The 16,061-nt window shown below is 41.0% G+C and overlaps 1 long non-coding RNA gene across 1 annotated transcript in view; it reads right to left on the bottom strand.

Moving 5' to 3' along the window:
- The window catches only part of LOC309624983, a 714,184-nt gene that overhangs the window by 302,758 nt on the left and 395,365 nt on the right, over positions 1-16,061 (bottom strand). The window contains exon 3 of the long non-coding RNA XR_014242278.1: positions 6,547-6,714. This is a non-coding gene — a long non-coding RNA (uncharacterized lncRNA). The remainder of the gene's footprint in view (positions 1-6,546; positions 6,715-16,061) is intronic.

Raw genomic sequence — 16,061 nt, 5'->3', positions numbered from 1 at the left:
GAATTCTTCTCACAAACCTCTACCAATAGGGAACATAACTGGCCTAGAGTTCCAGCTGCTACACTTTAAAATCCACCACTGTGTCTACAGCAAAGCCACGCTTCGTGGGCTGCTCCCAGTGGATGGCTGGCAACAGGTATTAAGGCAAACCCACTCCTGGGAGACACAGGACTTCCCTACCAGGCAACATTGGTTCCAGAATTTCCTCATAGGCCTTGTCAAGCAGTCCCTTAGAGATCACATCACTGTCTGCAATGCTGCCACCCAAATTTCCTTCCCACGGTCCATCATAGCCCATCAGCTGCTTACCTCCCAGTTCCCTCCCCATCTCCTCTCACTGGTAGTTCCTCTTATATAACCCTGTAACATCGCATACTATTTTGTAGTCTGCTCCTTAGAGGACCTGAACTAATACACTCCTTCACCAGCTGTCCTTCTCCAGATCTACAGATGCGTGGCCTCCTGCTTGGGATCTTTGCTGTGTCTTCTCTCTGCCATTTTCACCTGTAAATTATTTGAGGCAGCTTTGCCTTGTGATACTTGAGTGCCTTTACACGGTGACAGGGTAAAGAAGTTGGCCTCTAGCAAGGTGTCTCCTAGCATCCCATTAACTGCAGACTCAGGGCTGGAACACTACCAGAATGCTTGTCTGTCCCAGGAGCACTCACTTCTCCAAAGATACACCCCAAGCAGCACAGAGCATCATGGCCCCTGTGAATAAGGCCAGCTAGAGCCCAAGAAAGCTTTAGGAGCTGGTCCTGTGTGCTGTGGATCTGAGGAGACTATACCTGTCCTAAGCCATTCCAGAAGGACTTGCCGTGACCCCACAAGTCCTCCTCTGCCAGAAAATTCTAGGTTTCCTCTAAAGCTCATCCATGTTTAAGAGACCCTAAAGTGGGTTGGAGAGTGCTCAAAGAGACCACAGATCAAACAAACTCTCTAAGTTCTGCCTTAGAGGCCCTGAAACCCTGAGTGCCCTCCAATCAATCCAGCTCTGAACAGCACTCTTAAACCCAACATGTTTCAGGAAGAAACTAGGTCTTATAGGCACGTCACCGACTAGCCATAAACCAAGCCAGCTTGGAGAGTCAAAAATAGTGAGGGTGGAGAACATGGGAGATACAAGAGTGGCTATAGCCACTTCTTCTATCAATATTGAGGTTCCACACAATGTGTGTGTCTGTGTGTATCCGTGTGTGTCTGTGTTATGGCAAGAAATCTTAGTTCCAAAACAGGATTTGGACTGTGGTGGTCCATGCCTCTGAGTTGGAAACTATTTCATTGCCAGTAGATGGAAGATGCATAGGTACTAAATTGCTTCTTGGGGCCTCAGAAACTGGGATTCTCTGCTTTGGGACAGATCATCAGTTCCATACCAGGTTCATGTAGAGGGGCCCAGAGAGAGTACACAAAATGGAGAGGAAATATTTATTTCCCCTCCTCTCACAGAAGAGGAAAGCAAGTAGTAGGGGACAAATTCATGCAAAACACATTGCAATAGCTAAAAATTAGAAGTGTCAAAGACATCTGGGAGAGAATGCACAAAGCTTCAAGCCTGAAAGGAAACAGAGCTGTGAGATGACACCAATAATGGCAAGAAGACACACCTTTGACTCTGACAGGTTCTCTATCCATTCCAGAGTGAACGCACAAGAGCAGCAGGATTGCGCTGCAGAAAGAATGTCCCTGTTTGAGGAGCCAAGGCCAAATACCTCCATGGAGAAGAGAAGATTCACCCTTTGCACAGGAGCTGAGCAGATATGGCCTTGATGTCTGCACTGAATTAGAACTTCAGTGTAAATCTGATGACCTCATCTCCCCGAAGCCTGTGATTAACTCCATTTATAAAATGCAGCTCATCAGATCAAAGTTAATCCCTTCCATACCAAGCAGGTGGTACAAAGCGATGGGTGACTCTGTCAAAGGGTATGAAATTAATCAGGCTGCTATACTTCCTAAGGGATTAGTACACTGAGCTTTCACCTTAAAGAGGGGAGATTTAAGGACACGGATTGAAGAACCTGTAATACCCATTTATTGATAATCTTACATTCTATTTTAATTTTTTAACTTTCTTCAAAGATGTAAAATTCCTTCAAAAATTGTAAAATCTCATTGACTCGTATTTGTATTTGTCATCACACACTTCCCAACACTGTCACCAATACACACACACACACACACACACCCTGTTTGTAGATTCTATGCCATTAAAATACCTCTACCAAAAGGTAGGTGTCACCACTAAGCATCTGGCCAGCATCTTGCTTAAGAGAATATCTTCTGGAGTCAGATGCCTAGGTTTAAATTTTAGTTCTGTCACTTATCAGCCACAAGATCCTGGGCAAGTTATTTAAGCTCCCTGTGTCTCAGTGTCCTCATCTTTAAAACGGAGTGAAAGTAGTACCTGACTCACAAGGTTGTAATGAAAATTAAATGAGTTTGTAATAAAGTACTTAGAACAGTGCCTGGAACTTGGTAAGTCTATGTGTGTCAGCTTTAGCCTGATCCCATAGCAAGTTCAAGAGCGTGACTTGTACCCTAGCGAGTTCCTTCCAGCTTGAGGCAAGTGGGCTGGTCTTCTGTATCCTTACATCAGCTAGTTAAAAATGTAGGTATCCCCACCACCACTAAACAACCACACTACATAGGTAAACTGCCATTCAGCTTGGGGCAAAAATGTCATACTCCCCGTGCATATACATTCAAGAGAAAGGAGAACCAAGTTCAAACATTTTCTGCCCTTCAGCACAGTTCTGTTTGACTAGTTCCCCTAATTTTCTTTCACAGTTAAGTCTCAGTATGGTTAATATTAGGTCTCTGTAGCATTAGTCCTCTGCAACATTAATACTCTTTAACTACATGATTCTCGTGAATACCTTGTGAACTGAATGCTGATTTGAGGGCTCTAATTTCCCAGCATGTAAATGAGGTCATACTAACAGAAAGAGCAAGAAATTCACTGGCTCACGATTCTGCCTGTCCTCAACACCTCCAGCCTGTTACCCCCTCTTACCACCAAGTACTCAGGAGACTGCAGGGAGGGGCTGAGTCACAAGTGTTCATAGTAAACCTGGCCCATTTGGGCATGGGACCTCCACCGCAACGTTCCTCAAGACACCGCCATGATGTCCCTCAGTGCTCTGCCCACGTTCTGGGGTTACACTTCAATATGGGCTTCAATATGAACCTTCAGCTTCTGCTGAAGCTCTAAAGTTTTAAAAGCATCTCTTTTAGGATTAAAATAGCTCTCCTAGTTTCACTCAGCCCTTATAACCCAACAGGATTCAGACAAGGGATAGGCACAATTCTGTACTCCCAACTGCCTCTCTTCTGCAATGACTAAGGTTTTCAAATTGGATGCCTAAGAAAGATCATCCCAGAGGCACCTTGGTTCTCATGCTAATGGCTGACCAGCTGAGTCCAGTTGTGTATCTATAAACTAAGTCCAACCTAAGCCAGAATCTTGAAGCTGCAAGAGTGAAAGTCAATGACCCACACACTGGGCCATAAATACAACTAAGTTTACGTTTTTCCTTAAGGAAAATCAGAGTGAATTATTGTATTAGAGAAACAAAACCATTGGGGTGGGGGAGGGGAGATGGATTGATTAAGAGGACTTGGTTCACGCAAATATGGAGCCTGAAGAGTCCCATTATCTGCCATCTGCAAGCTGGAGACCCGGAAAAGCCAGTGGCGTAATTCAAACCAAGTCCAAGGTATGGGAACCCAGGGAGCAGATGGTACAAATCTCAGTCTGAGGGCAGGAAAAGATAAGGTGAGATGTTCTAGCTCAAGCAGGGAACAGAAAAAAGTGGGGAAGGAGGAAACGCCCTCCTGGCTCTGCCTTTTGTTCTGTTCAGACCTTTGGTGGATTGAATGATGGTCACCCTCCTTGAGGAAGGCAATCTGCTTTACTGAGTCGACCAATTCAAATGCTAATTTCATCTGGAAACACCCTCACAGACATACCCAGAAATAATGTTTAATCTGAGCACCTGTCTCAAGTCAAGTTGATACATAAAATTCACAATCACAAGTATTACATTCTTAAGAGTCAAAGAATACAGTACTTCGTAGGAATCCTGTGCAAAGTTTTTGGCTCACAAAGCCTTTCTGATTGCTTGTTTTGAAACCATCTATCCTCTTCACTAGAAAACAACAAGGAATACTTGAAACTTTTACTGCCCTTCAGACAGCATCCAACCATTTTCATATCCTTTCTTCCTAATAAATGAGATACAAAGCGAGTTCAAAGGCAGAAATATGCCAAGAGGGATTTTGGTTTTTTACCAGTGAGAATCTTTTCAGATATAACAGCCTGGAGCCTTTCTTACTACCGCCAACAGATGGGACACAATATCCACCAGAGAGCAATTATGGCCTTTGGTTGTTATTTTTCCTACAATTCAGCTGGAACACATTCAGAAAAATAATACACATTTCTGGGGCAGGTTTGCATTATAATTTTGGAGAGTAAACCAGACTTTTTTCTTCCCTTGTCTATTTCCCACTGCACTGAAAACTGAACCTCTCCCTTGTTCAATTTGGACTTCACTGGGAGGATGCAACTTGGCAAAACACAAGGACGCGATGCTGCAAGTGGTTTGTAAAATCGTCAGTGGTCCCACATGGGAGTCAGTACATCTACCATTCGAACTAGATTGTACCGACTCTGTTGGCAGTAATATGGGAGCATGCATGCAGTTATCACCAAAGGCTTTTCATACTGTGACAGTCAGATCCCCTGGTGCTCAAACATTGCATTCATTTTCTAACTCATTCATCATGTGAATGAAATGAGGGAATAATGTGATCTGTTCCTCATAGTTGCCCGTCATTTAGTGAGGACATCACGTTTGGTTTTGTTGGATGGAAAAAGAAAGATAAGTAAGAGGCTTATCAGTCCTAACATCTGACAGTCTTAGCAACTCATGAGCCCTAATGTCACTCAGAAACCACATCACAACAGCCCTTGAGAAAATGGGAGGGTGAATCTAGCAGAGCCCACCTGGCAATTCCAGGCAGGTACACCTCCACAATCCTCATTTTATCACTTTCTGGATTAACTTTTTAGCTAAATTCAAATGTCCTTAACCAAATTAGAGTAAAATTTCAACAACTGGACCACGTAATTCAACTTTCAAGAATTTATACTGAAAAAAAATCAGAGATGCACATAAGTATAAATATTCAAGGAGAGTCATTGCTGTGATATTTAAAATAGGGCAATATTGGAAATAATCTAAATTTCCAGCAAGTGTAGATTACTCAAATAAATTATAATATAACACCTGTCATAAATAATGTTTGTGAAAAACATTTAGATATATGGAGAAATGCTCAAATATATCAGGTGAAAAATCAGACTACAGAATGTGTGTGCTGTACAGCCGATTACATAAGAAAAAAATATTAGTAATTATTCTCTCTAGGCAGTACAATTATAACTAATGATTTTTCTTTTCTACATTTTCTGTATCTTTTAATATTTCAACAATAAGCATATATAAGAAAACTAAAATAAATAACATTTTTAAGAATTCAAGAGTAATAGAATAGCTTTCTGACCTACAATTATGTTGATTTCCTTTGCCATACAAGAAAATAACCAAGCAATTTTAGACCAGAAGAAATGACCAGTATGTGGGAAGTAAACAGAATCCAAAACCACAAAACCACTAAGGTGAAATGGAGAGAGAGACTAAAGAATGTTATATACCTGCTGAAACATTCCTTGCTTAGCTTTCTCCTTCAGTTAGAATATACTGCCTTTCCCCATGGCAACATGGCAACATAGACACTTCTGCATATAGTTTGCCACATATGAAAGGTTCATTCATTCAACACATAGTTGGTAATGACCACTAGGTCCCTGTACTGCTCCAGACAATGGAAAGATAGGGGCAATCAAGCTAGAAACACTCCTGCTTTGGGGCATTTAAATTTTCTTTTAAGGGGCTTCCCTGGTGGCGCAGTGGTTGAGAATCTGCCTGCCAATGCAGGGGACACGGGTTCGAGCCCTGGTCTGGGAAGATCCCACATGCCGTGGAGCAGCTGGGCCTGTGAGCCACAATTACTGAGCCTGCGCGTCTGGAGCCTGTGCTCCGCAACAAGAGAGGCCACGATAGTGAGAGGCCCGCGCACCGCGATGAAGAGTGGCCCCCGCTTGCCGCAACTAGAGAAAGCCCGCGCACAGAAACGAAGACCCAACACAGCCATAAATAAATAAATAAATAAATTTTCTTTTAATTTTTGCAACCATCCCATGAGATAAGTGTACTTATTCCCTGTTTACAGTTTAGAAAACTGAGGTTCAGAGAGATTATATTGCTTGCTATAGCTAGTCAGGAGAGGCAGTACTCACCCCAGTTCCTCTGACTCCCTAAGACTGAGGCTCCTCTGACAACACTAAAGGTTTTCAAACATTTTCAAACAATGGAACCAATTTTTCAAGGGATATTAAATTTGCTCTATTTCACCAATTCTGATGAATGTTTTTTCACATTTTAACTTCTCTTAAAATGAGAACGTAAAGTGTCTTACGGTTGCCAGGAAGCAGTAGAGATGAAATCTGGTTGTCTGCACACGTGCACCCAGTCTTGCAAAATTGGTATCAGCAGCTTGCAAGAAAATCCCAGAGGTGGTAGTGGAGCATTCTTTCAAGAAATCCTGCCTTACCAATACCCCTGATGGCAGAGAGGATGATATTGTCTGAAAAACACAAACACTGGAGATTCAGACTCCGGATACAAAGAAGTTTTAGGAATACCTTAAGCAATTAACATTGTCTATGTATATAAATAAGGCTGAAAGAGCTCTTTCATCAAGTATAAAATTTAAAAATCCAAGAGATAAGAAAACATCATGCCATGATCATTTCAGCAGTTATTTTTCTCTTTCTTACTGATATAATGAAGATGGTACATCTGACAACTCTTGGTGTCTTAGATTAAGGATCACGTGGTATAAACCCAACACTTTGGGCTTGATCAAAGAGGTGGAATTCTAAGCCCCACCTCCTTCATGCTGACTTTCAACCAGAATAACTCTTTAAGGGGGTTGGCACCTCTCCTCCTACTCCATAGGAAGAGATTAGCAGCATCAAGGCCACATTGCAAACTTGGTAATTGAAATCATGTTTTGGCAATCCCTGCAACTCTTCTAAGGGACCTAATATTTCATGGAGCACAGATTCTTGAAACTTGAACCTGCAAATTCCATTCCAAACTAGTTCAGATGAGAGGGGTGGGGGAGGATGTGCAAATATTAAGGCATAGGTTTTATTTATTTATTTTTTAACATCTTTATTGGAGTATAATTGCTTTACAATGGTGTGTTACTTTCTGCTTTATAACAAAGTGAATCAGTTATACATATGCATATGTTCCCATATCTCTTCCCTCTTGCGTCTCCCTCCCTCCCAAAGGCATAGGTTTTAGAATCAGACTCCCTTGGTTTCAAATCCAAGCTACCCATTTATTGGCAATATGATCTTAAATGGGTGATTAAAATTTTCTGTGCCTCTGTTTCCCCATCCATAAATAATAATGGCATTAACCATACAGGGTTTGGAAGATTAAAAAAGAAAATTCATGTCAAATACCAACTCTATCATAAGCCTTCAACAAATGCTCCTTATTTTATTATGGGGGAGGGGATAAGCCTGAAATTATAGTTTTACTTCTGAGATTTTGCCTCCACTCCTCCAACAAAATATGATCTATCATCTGTTCTCATCAATGACAGATATTTATTGAGCACTTTTTCTATGGGAGGAACCCTCTGGGAGTTTATCATCTGTTAGAGGAATGAGATACAAACAGCAGAAAAAAATAACTACAATACAGGACTGTAAAGTATAAGTGGTGTGGAAAACAGTACTTTAAATCTCTAGAAGAGAGGGTATTGCCTGTATCAAGGATGGGCAGAAAGCCTTCACAGAAGAAGTAGGATTTGGAAATGCAGACTAGATTGTGGTCTGAAAAGCAAATGAGTCCCTGGAGTTTTGTGAACACAAGTGACCTACTCAAGGTCATGTTTTAGTGAATATTCTCTACAGGTCAACAGGAATATAGATCAGCTCCTCTTTGGAGGAGGGCAAGAGGGAGAGATTCCATTTCCCTGAGCACATGTCAACTGTATTCAGTAATATGTCAGCTCAGAAGGGAAGCAATAACTTCAACAAAGAAGATTAAAAGGCCGTTAAAGGCATAGGTGAGGTGAGAGGAAATGGTTATCCAGAGTAAGACTAATGAACTCAGATTGCAACAAAAATAGAGATTTAGGTTAGAGTTACTGGCAGAAAGTTGAGGGTTGAACAGATTAGATTAATCCGGGCTAAGGAAGAATTTGCTAAATTTAAAATACTCTGGGGGGGACCTTCAAGATGGCAGACGAGTAAGACAAGGAGATCACCTTCCTCCCCACAAATACATCAAAAATACATCTACATGTGGAACAACTCCCACAGAACACCTACTGAACGCTGGCAGAAGACAACTCCCACAGAACACCTACTGAACGCTGGCAGAAGACCTCAGACTTCCCAAAAGGCAAGAAAATCCCCACATACCACCTGGGTAGGGCAAAAGATAAAACACAGACAAAAGAATAGGGACGGCACCTGCACCTCTGGGAGGGAGCTGTGAAGGAGGAAAGGTTTCCACACACTAGGAAACCCCTTCACTGGCAGTGATGGGGGAGTTGGGGGTGGGGATGCTTCAGAGCCATGGAGGAGAGCGCAGCAACAGGGGTGCAGAGGGCAAAGCAGAGAGATTCCCGCACAGAGGATTGTTGCCGACCAGCACTCACCAGCCTGAGAGACTTGTGGGCTCACCCACCAGGGTGGGTGGGGGCTGGGAGCTGAGGCTCAGGCTTTGGAGGTCAGATGCCCAGGAGAGGACTTGGGTTGGCTGTGTGAACACAGCTTGAAGGGGTCTAGTGCACCACAGCTAGCTGGGAAGGAGTCCAGGAAAAACTCTGGACATTCCTATGAGGCAAGAGACCACTGTTTCGGGGTGCACGAAGAGAGGGGATTGCTTCCCCGTCTGCCCACAGAAGGCAGAGCACCGCCTAAATGAGCTCCAGAGTCGGGTGCAAGTCGCAGCTGTCAGCTCAGACCCCAGAGACAGGCATGAAATGCCAACGCTGCTGCTGCAGCCACCAAGAATCCTGTGTGCAAGCACAGGTCACTAACCACCACCACCCCGACCCCCCCAGGAGCCTGCGCAGCCCACCACTGCCAGGGTCCTGCCACCCAGGGACAACTTCCCCAGGAGAACACAAGGTGTGCCTCAGGCTTTTGCAACATCATGCTAGCCTCTGGCACTGCAGGCTCGCCCCGCATTCCAATTATGACTACTGTACCCCCCCTCCCCCCAGCCTGAGTAAGCAAGAGCCCCCTAATCAGCTGCTGCTTTAAACCCCTCCTGTCTGGAGGGGGAACAGATGTCTGAGGCTGACCTACATGCAGAGGTGGGGACAAAACCAAACCTTAACCCCAGGAGCTGTGAGAACAAAGAAGAGAAAGTGAAATTTCTACATGTAGCCTCAGGAGCAGTGGATTAAATCCCCACAATCAGCTTGATGTACCCTGCATCTGTGGAATACCTGAATAGACAATGAATCATCCTAAAGTTGAGGCAGTGGACTTTGGGAGCAAGTGTGGACTTGGGGTGTGCTGTCTGCAACTGATTTGTTTTTGATTTTTATGTTTATCTTAGTTTAGTTCTTAGTGATTGTTACCATTGGTGGATTTCTTTATTGGTTTGGTTGCTCTCCTCTTTTTTATTACTACTATATTTTTAAATTATTTTTAATGATTTTTTTTCTTTCTTTTTTTCTCCCCTTTCTTCTGAGCTGTGAGGCTGACAGGACCTTGGTGGTCCGGCCGGGTGTCAGGCCTGAACCTCTGAGGTGGGAGAGTTGATTTCAGGATGCTGGACCACCAGAGACCTCTGGTCCCAAGTAATATCAATCAGTGAGAGCTCTCCCAGAGATCTCCATCTCAACACTAAGACCCCGCACAACCCAACGGCCAGCAATCTCCAGTGCTGGACGCCCCATTCCAAACAACTAGCAAGACAGGAACACAACCCCACCCATTAGCAGAGAGGCTGCCCACAATCATACAAAGTTCACAGACACCCCAAAACACACCACTGGACGTGGCCCTGCCCACCAGAAAGACAAGATGCAGCACTATCCACTAGAACACAGGCACCAGTCCCCTCCACAAAGAAGCCTACAAAAGTCACTGAACCAACCTCACCCACTGGCGGCAGACACAAAAAACAATGGGAACTACGAACCTGCAGCCTGCAAAAAGGAGACCCCAAACACAGTAAGTTAAAATAAGAAGACAGAGAAATATGCAGCAGATGAAGGAACAAGGTAAAAACCCACCAGATCAAATAAATGAAGGGGAAATACACAGTCTCCCTCAAAAAGAATTCAGTGTAATGGTAGTAAAGATATCCAAAATCTCGGAAATAGAAAGGAGAAAATACAAGAAATGTTTAACAAGGACCTAGAAGAACTAAAGAGCAACCAAACAATGACGAACAACACAGTAAATGAAATTAAAAATTTTCTAGCAGGAATCAATAGCAGAATAACTGAGGCAGAATAATGGGAAAGTGACCTGGAAGATAAAATAGTGGAAATAACTCCTGCAGAGCAGAATAAAGAAAAAAGAATGAAAAGAATTGAGGACAGTCTCAGAGACCTCTGGGACAACCTTAAATGCACCAACATTTGAATTAAAGGGGTCCCAGAAGAAGAAGAGAAAAAGAAAGGGACTGAGAAAATATTTGAAGAGATTATAGTTGAAAACTTCCCTAACATGGGAAAGGAAATAGTCAAACAACTCCAGGAAGCACAGAGAGTCCCGTACAGGATAAATCCAAGGAGAAACACACCAAGACAGATATTAAGCAAACTATCAAAAATTAAATACAAAGAAAAAATACTAAAAGCAGCAAGGGAAAAGCAACAAATAACATACAAGGAAATCCATAAGGTTAACAGATCATCTTTCAGCAGAAACTCTGCAAGCCAGAAGGGAGTGGCAGGACATATTTAAAGTGATGAAACGGAAAAACCTACAACCAAGATTACTCTACCCAGCAAGGATCTCATTCAGATTTGACGGAGAAATCAAAATCTTTACAGACAAGCAAAAGTTAAGAGAATTCAGCACCACAAAACCAGCTTTACAACAAATGCTAAAGGAACTTCTCTAGGCAGGAGACACAAGAGAAGGAAAAGACCTACAAAAACAAAGCCAAAACAATTAAGAAAATGGTAATAAGAACATACATATTGATAATTACCTTAAATGTAAATGGATTAAATGCTCCAACCAAAAGACACAGACTGGCTGGATGGATGCAAAAACGAGACCTGTATATAAGCGGTCTACAAGAGGCCAACTTCAGACCTAGGGACACATACAGACTGAAAGTGAGGGGAAGGAAAAAGATAATCCATGCAAATGGAAATCAAAAGAAAGCTGGAGTAGCAATTCTCATATAAGACAAAATAGACTTTAAAATAAAGACTATTATAAGAGACAAAGAAGGACACTGCATAATGATTAAGGAATCAATCCAAGAAGAAGATATAACAATTGTAAATATTTATGCACCCAACACAGGAGCAACACAATACATAAGGCAAATGCTAACAGCCAAAAAAGGGGAAAGCAACAGTAACACAATCACAGTTGGGGACTTTAACACCCCATTTTCACCAATGGACAGATCATCTAAACTGAATATAAATAAGGAAACACAAGCTTTAAATGACACATTAAACAAAAAGGACTTAATTGATATTTATAGGACATTCCATCCAAAAACAACAGAATACACTTTCTTCTCAAGTGTTCATGGAACATCCTCCAGGATAGATATGTTGGGACACAAATAAAGCCGTTGTATACTTTAAAAAATTCAAATTGTATCAAGTATCTTTTCCGACCACAATGCTATGAGACTAGATATCAATTACAGGGAAAAAAAAACTGTTAAAAATACAAACACGTGGAGGCTAAAAAATAGGCTACAAAATAACCAAGAGATCACTGAAGAAATCAAAAACTACATAGAAACAAATGACAATGAAAGCATGATGACCCAAAACCTTTGGGATGCAGCCAAAGCAGTTCTAAGAGGGAAGTTTACAGCAATAAAATCCTACCTCAAGAAACAAGAAAAATCTCAAATAAACAAGCTAACCTTACACCTAAAGCAATTAGAGAAAGAAGAACAAAAAAATCCCAAAGTTAGCAGAAGGAAAGAAATCACTAAGATCAGATCAGAAATAAATGAAAAAGAAATGAAGGAAACAATAGCAAAGCTCAATAAAACTAAAAGCTGGTTCTTTGAGAAGGTAAACAAAATTGATAAACAATTAGCCAGACTTACCAAGAAAAAAAGGAAGAAGACTCAAAACAACAGAATTAGAAATGAAAAAGAAGTGACAACTGACAATGCAGAAATACAAAGGATCATGAGAGATTACTACAAGCAACTATATGCCAATAAAATGGACAACCTAGAAGAAATGGACAAATTCTTAGAAAAGCACAATCTTCCGAGCCTGAACCAGGAAGAAATAGAAAATATAAACAGACTAATCACAATCACTGAAATTGAAACTATGATTAAAAATCTTCCAGCAAACAAAAGCCCTGGACCAGGTGGCTTCACAGGCAAATTCTATCAAACATTTAGAGAAGAGCTAACACCTACCCTTCTCAAACTCTTCCAAAATATAGCAGAGGGAGGAACAATCACAAACTCATTCTACAAGGCTACCATCACCCTGATACCAAAACCAGACAAAGATGTGACCAAAAAAAAGAAAACTACAGGCCAATATCACTGATGAGCATAGATGCAAAAATCTTCAGCAAAATACTAGCAAACAGAATCCAACAGCACATTAAGAGGATCACACACCATGAGTAAGTGGGGTTTATCCCAGGAATGCAAGGATTCTCCAATATGTGCAAATCAATCAATGTGATACACCATATTAACAAACTGAAGGATAAAAACCATATGATAATCTCAATAGATGCAGATAAAGCTTTCAACAAAATTCAACACCAATTTATGATAAAAAATCTCCAGAAAGTAGGCATAGAGGGAACATACCTCAACATAATAAAGGCCATAAATGACAAACCCAGAGCCAACATTGTTCTCAATGGTGAAAAACTGAAACCATTTCCTCTAAGATCAGGAACAAGACAAGGGTGCCCACTCTTACCACTATTATTCAACATAGTTTTGGAAGTTTTGGCCACCACAATCAGAGAAGAAAAAGAAATAAGAGGAGTCCAAAACAGTAAAGAAGAAGTAGAACTGTAACTGTGTGCATATGACATGATACTATACATAGAGAATCCTAAAGATGCTACCAGGAAACTACTGGAGCTAATCAATAATTTGGTAAAGTAGCAGGATACAAAATTAAAGCACAGAAATCTCTTTCATTCCTATACACTAATGATGAAAAATCTGAAAGAGAAATTAAGGAAACACTCCCATTTACCATTGCAACAAAAAGAATAAAATACCTAGGAATAAACCTAACTAAGGAGACAAAAACCTATATGCAGAAAACTATAAGACACTGAGGAAAGAAATTAAAGATGATACAAACAGATGGAGAGATATACCATGTTCTTGGATTGGAAGAATCAATATTGTGAAAATGACTATACTACCCAAAGCAATCTACAGATTCAATGCAATCCCTATCAAACTACCAAGGGCATTTTTCACGGAACTAGAACAAAAAATTTCACAATTTGCATGGAAACACAAAAGACCGTGAATAGCCAAAGCAATCTTGAGAAAGGAAAATGGAGCTGGAGGAATCAGGCTCCCAGACTTCAGACTATACTACAAAGCTACAGTAATCAAGACAGCATGGTACTGGCTCACAAACATAAATATAGATCAATGGAACAGGATAGAAAGCCCAGATATAAACCCATGCACATATGGTTACCTTATCTTTGATAAAGGAGGCAAGAATATACAATGGAGAAAAGACAGCCTCTTCAATAAGTGGTGCTGGGAAAATTGGACAGCTACCTGTAAAAGAATGAAATTAGAACACTCCCTAACACCATACACAAAAATAAACTCAAAATGGATTAAAGACCTAAATTCAAGGCCAGACACTCTCAAACTCTTAGAGGAAAACATAGGGAGAGCACTCTTTGACATAAATCACAGCAAGATCCTTTTTGACCCAGCTCCTAGAGAAATGGAAATAAAAACAAAAATAAACAAATTGGACCTAATGAAACTTAAACGCTTTTGCACAGCAAAGGAAACCATAAACAAGACGAAAAGACAACCCTCAGAATGGGAGAACATATTTGCAAACAAAGCAACTGACAAAGGCTTAATCTCCAAAACATACATGCAGCTCATGCAGCTCAATATCAAAAAAACAAACAACCCAAACCAAAAATGGGCAGAAGACCTAAATAGACATTTCTCCAAAGATATACAGATTGCCAACAAACACATGAAAGGATGCTCAACATCACTAATCATTAGAGAAATGCAAATCAAAACTACAATGAGGTATCACCTCACACCGGTCAGAATGGCCATCATCAAAAATCTACAAACAATAAATGCTAGAGAGGGTGTGGAGGAAAGGGAACCCTGTTGCACTGTTGGTGGGAATGTAAATTGATACAGCCACTATGGAGAACAGTATGGAGGTTCCTTAAAATGATAAAAATAGAACTACTATATCACCCAGCAATGCCACTACTGGGCATATACCCTGAGAAAACCATAATTCAAAAAGAGTCATGTACCACAATGTTCATGGCAGCACTATTTACAATAGCCAGGACATGGACGCAACCTAAGTGTCCATCGACAGATGAATGGATAAAGAAGATGTGGCACATATATACAACAAAATATTACTCAGCCATAGAAAGAATTGAAACTGAGTTATTTGTAGTGAGGTGGATGGACCTAGAATTTGTTATAAACAGTGAAGTAAGTCAGAAAGAGAAAAACAAATACCATATGCTAACACATAAATATGGAATCTAAAAAAAATGGTTGTGATGAACCTAGGGGCAGGACAGGAATAAAGACGCAGACGTAGAGAATGGACTTGACATGGGGATGGGAAGAGGTAAGCTGGGATGAAGTGAGAGGGTAGCACTGACATATATTCACTACCATATGTAAAATAGATAGCTAGTGGGAAGCAGCTGCATAGCACAGGGAGATCAGCCCGGTGCTTTGTGATTACCTAGAGGGGTGGGATAGGGAGGGTGGGAGGGAGATGCAAGAGGGAGGGGATATGGGGATATATGTATACATATAGCTGATTCACTTTGTTATACAGCAGAAACTAACAAAACATTGTAAAGCAATTATACTCCAATAAAGATGCTTAAAAAAAATACTCTATTTCAAGTTAGGTCAATGACTCTATGACAAGCACAAGAGTAATTAATTTGTGACTTCAGGATAAAAGAAGAAATTGAAAATCTGAATTAAATAAAATGCACCACTAATAGTGAGATTCAAAAGAGCCACCACAGCCATTGGCTCCATGGTTACCAAAGACCCTGGACAATGAAATCTCATAATAAAGGGTGCATTCATCACAGTGTGTGAGAGAAAGGATTCCAGGAACCTGCCTTGATTTTTATTACCACTATCATAAAACTGTTAAAGGATTATTAATATTGATGTTTGCTCAGGGATTTCACATCACCATTTCATGCAAGTGGCGTAAAATCTGCTTTCTGTGAAGCCCACCAAGGCTTTTACATAACCCTAAATGCATGGCAAGAGTTCAACCAGTAATTGTGATTTCAGATATAGTTTGTATTAGTCACTCTCCCAAAGTCTAATCACAACCATTCATGGGAAATAATAAAAGACAGGCAAGTGTTTTCAGCCAACTGTTCCCTGAGACGATCTACTTGGGTATTCAATTCCACAGATCAAATAGGTTATTACAAACATACACACAAGGGCTTGATTGAGCCCATT

This window comes from Balaenoptera borealis (genome assembly GCF_965194805.1).
Source record: "Balaenoptera borealis genome assembly, chromosome: 3".
In the NCBI taxonomy this organism is placed as follows: domain Eukaryota; kingdom Metazoa; phylum Chordata; class Mammalia; order Artiodactyla; family Balaenopteridae; genus Balaenoptera; species Balaenoptera borealis.
Note: the sequence above shows the minus strand (reverse complement) of the source record. Positions and strands in the feature narration are given on the sequence as shown.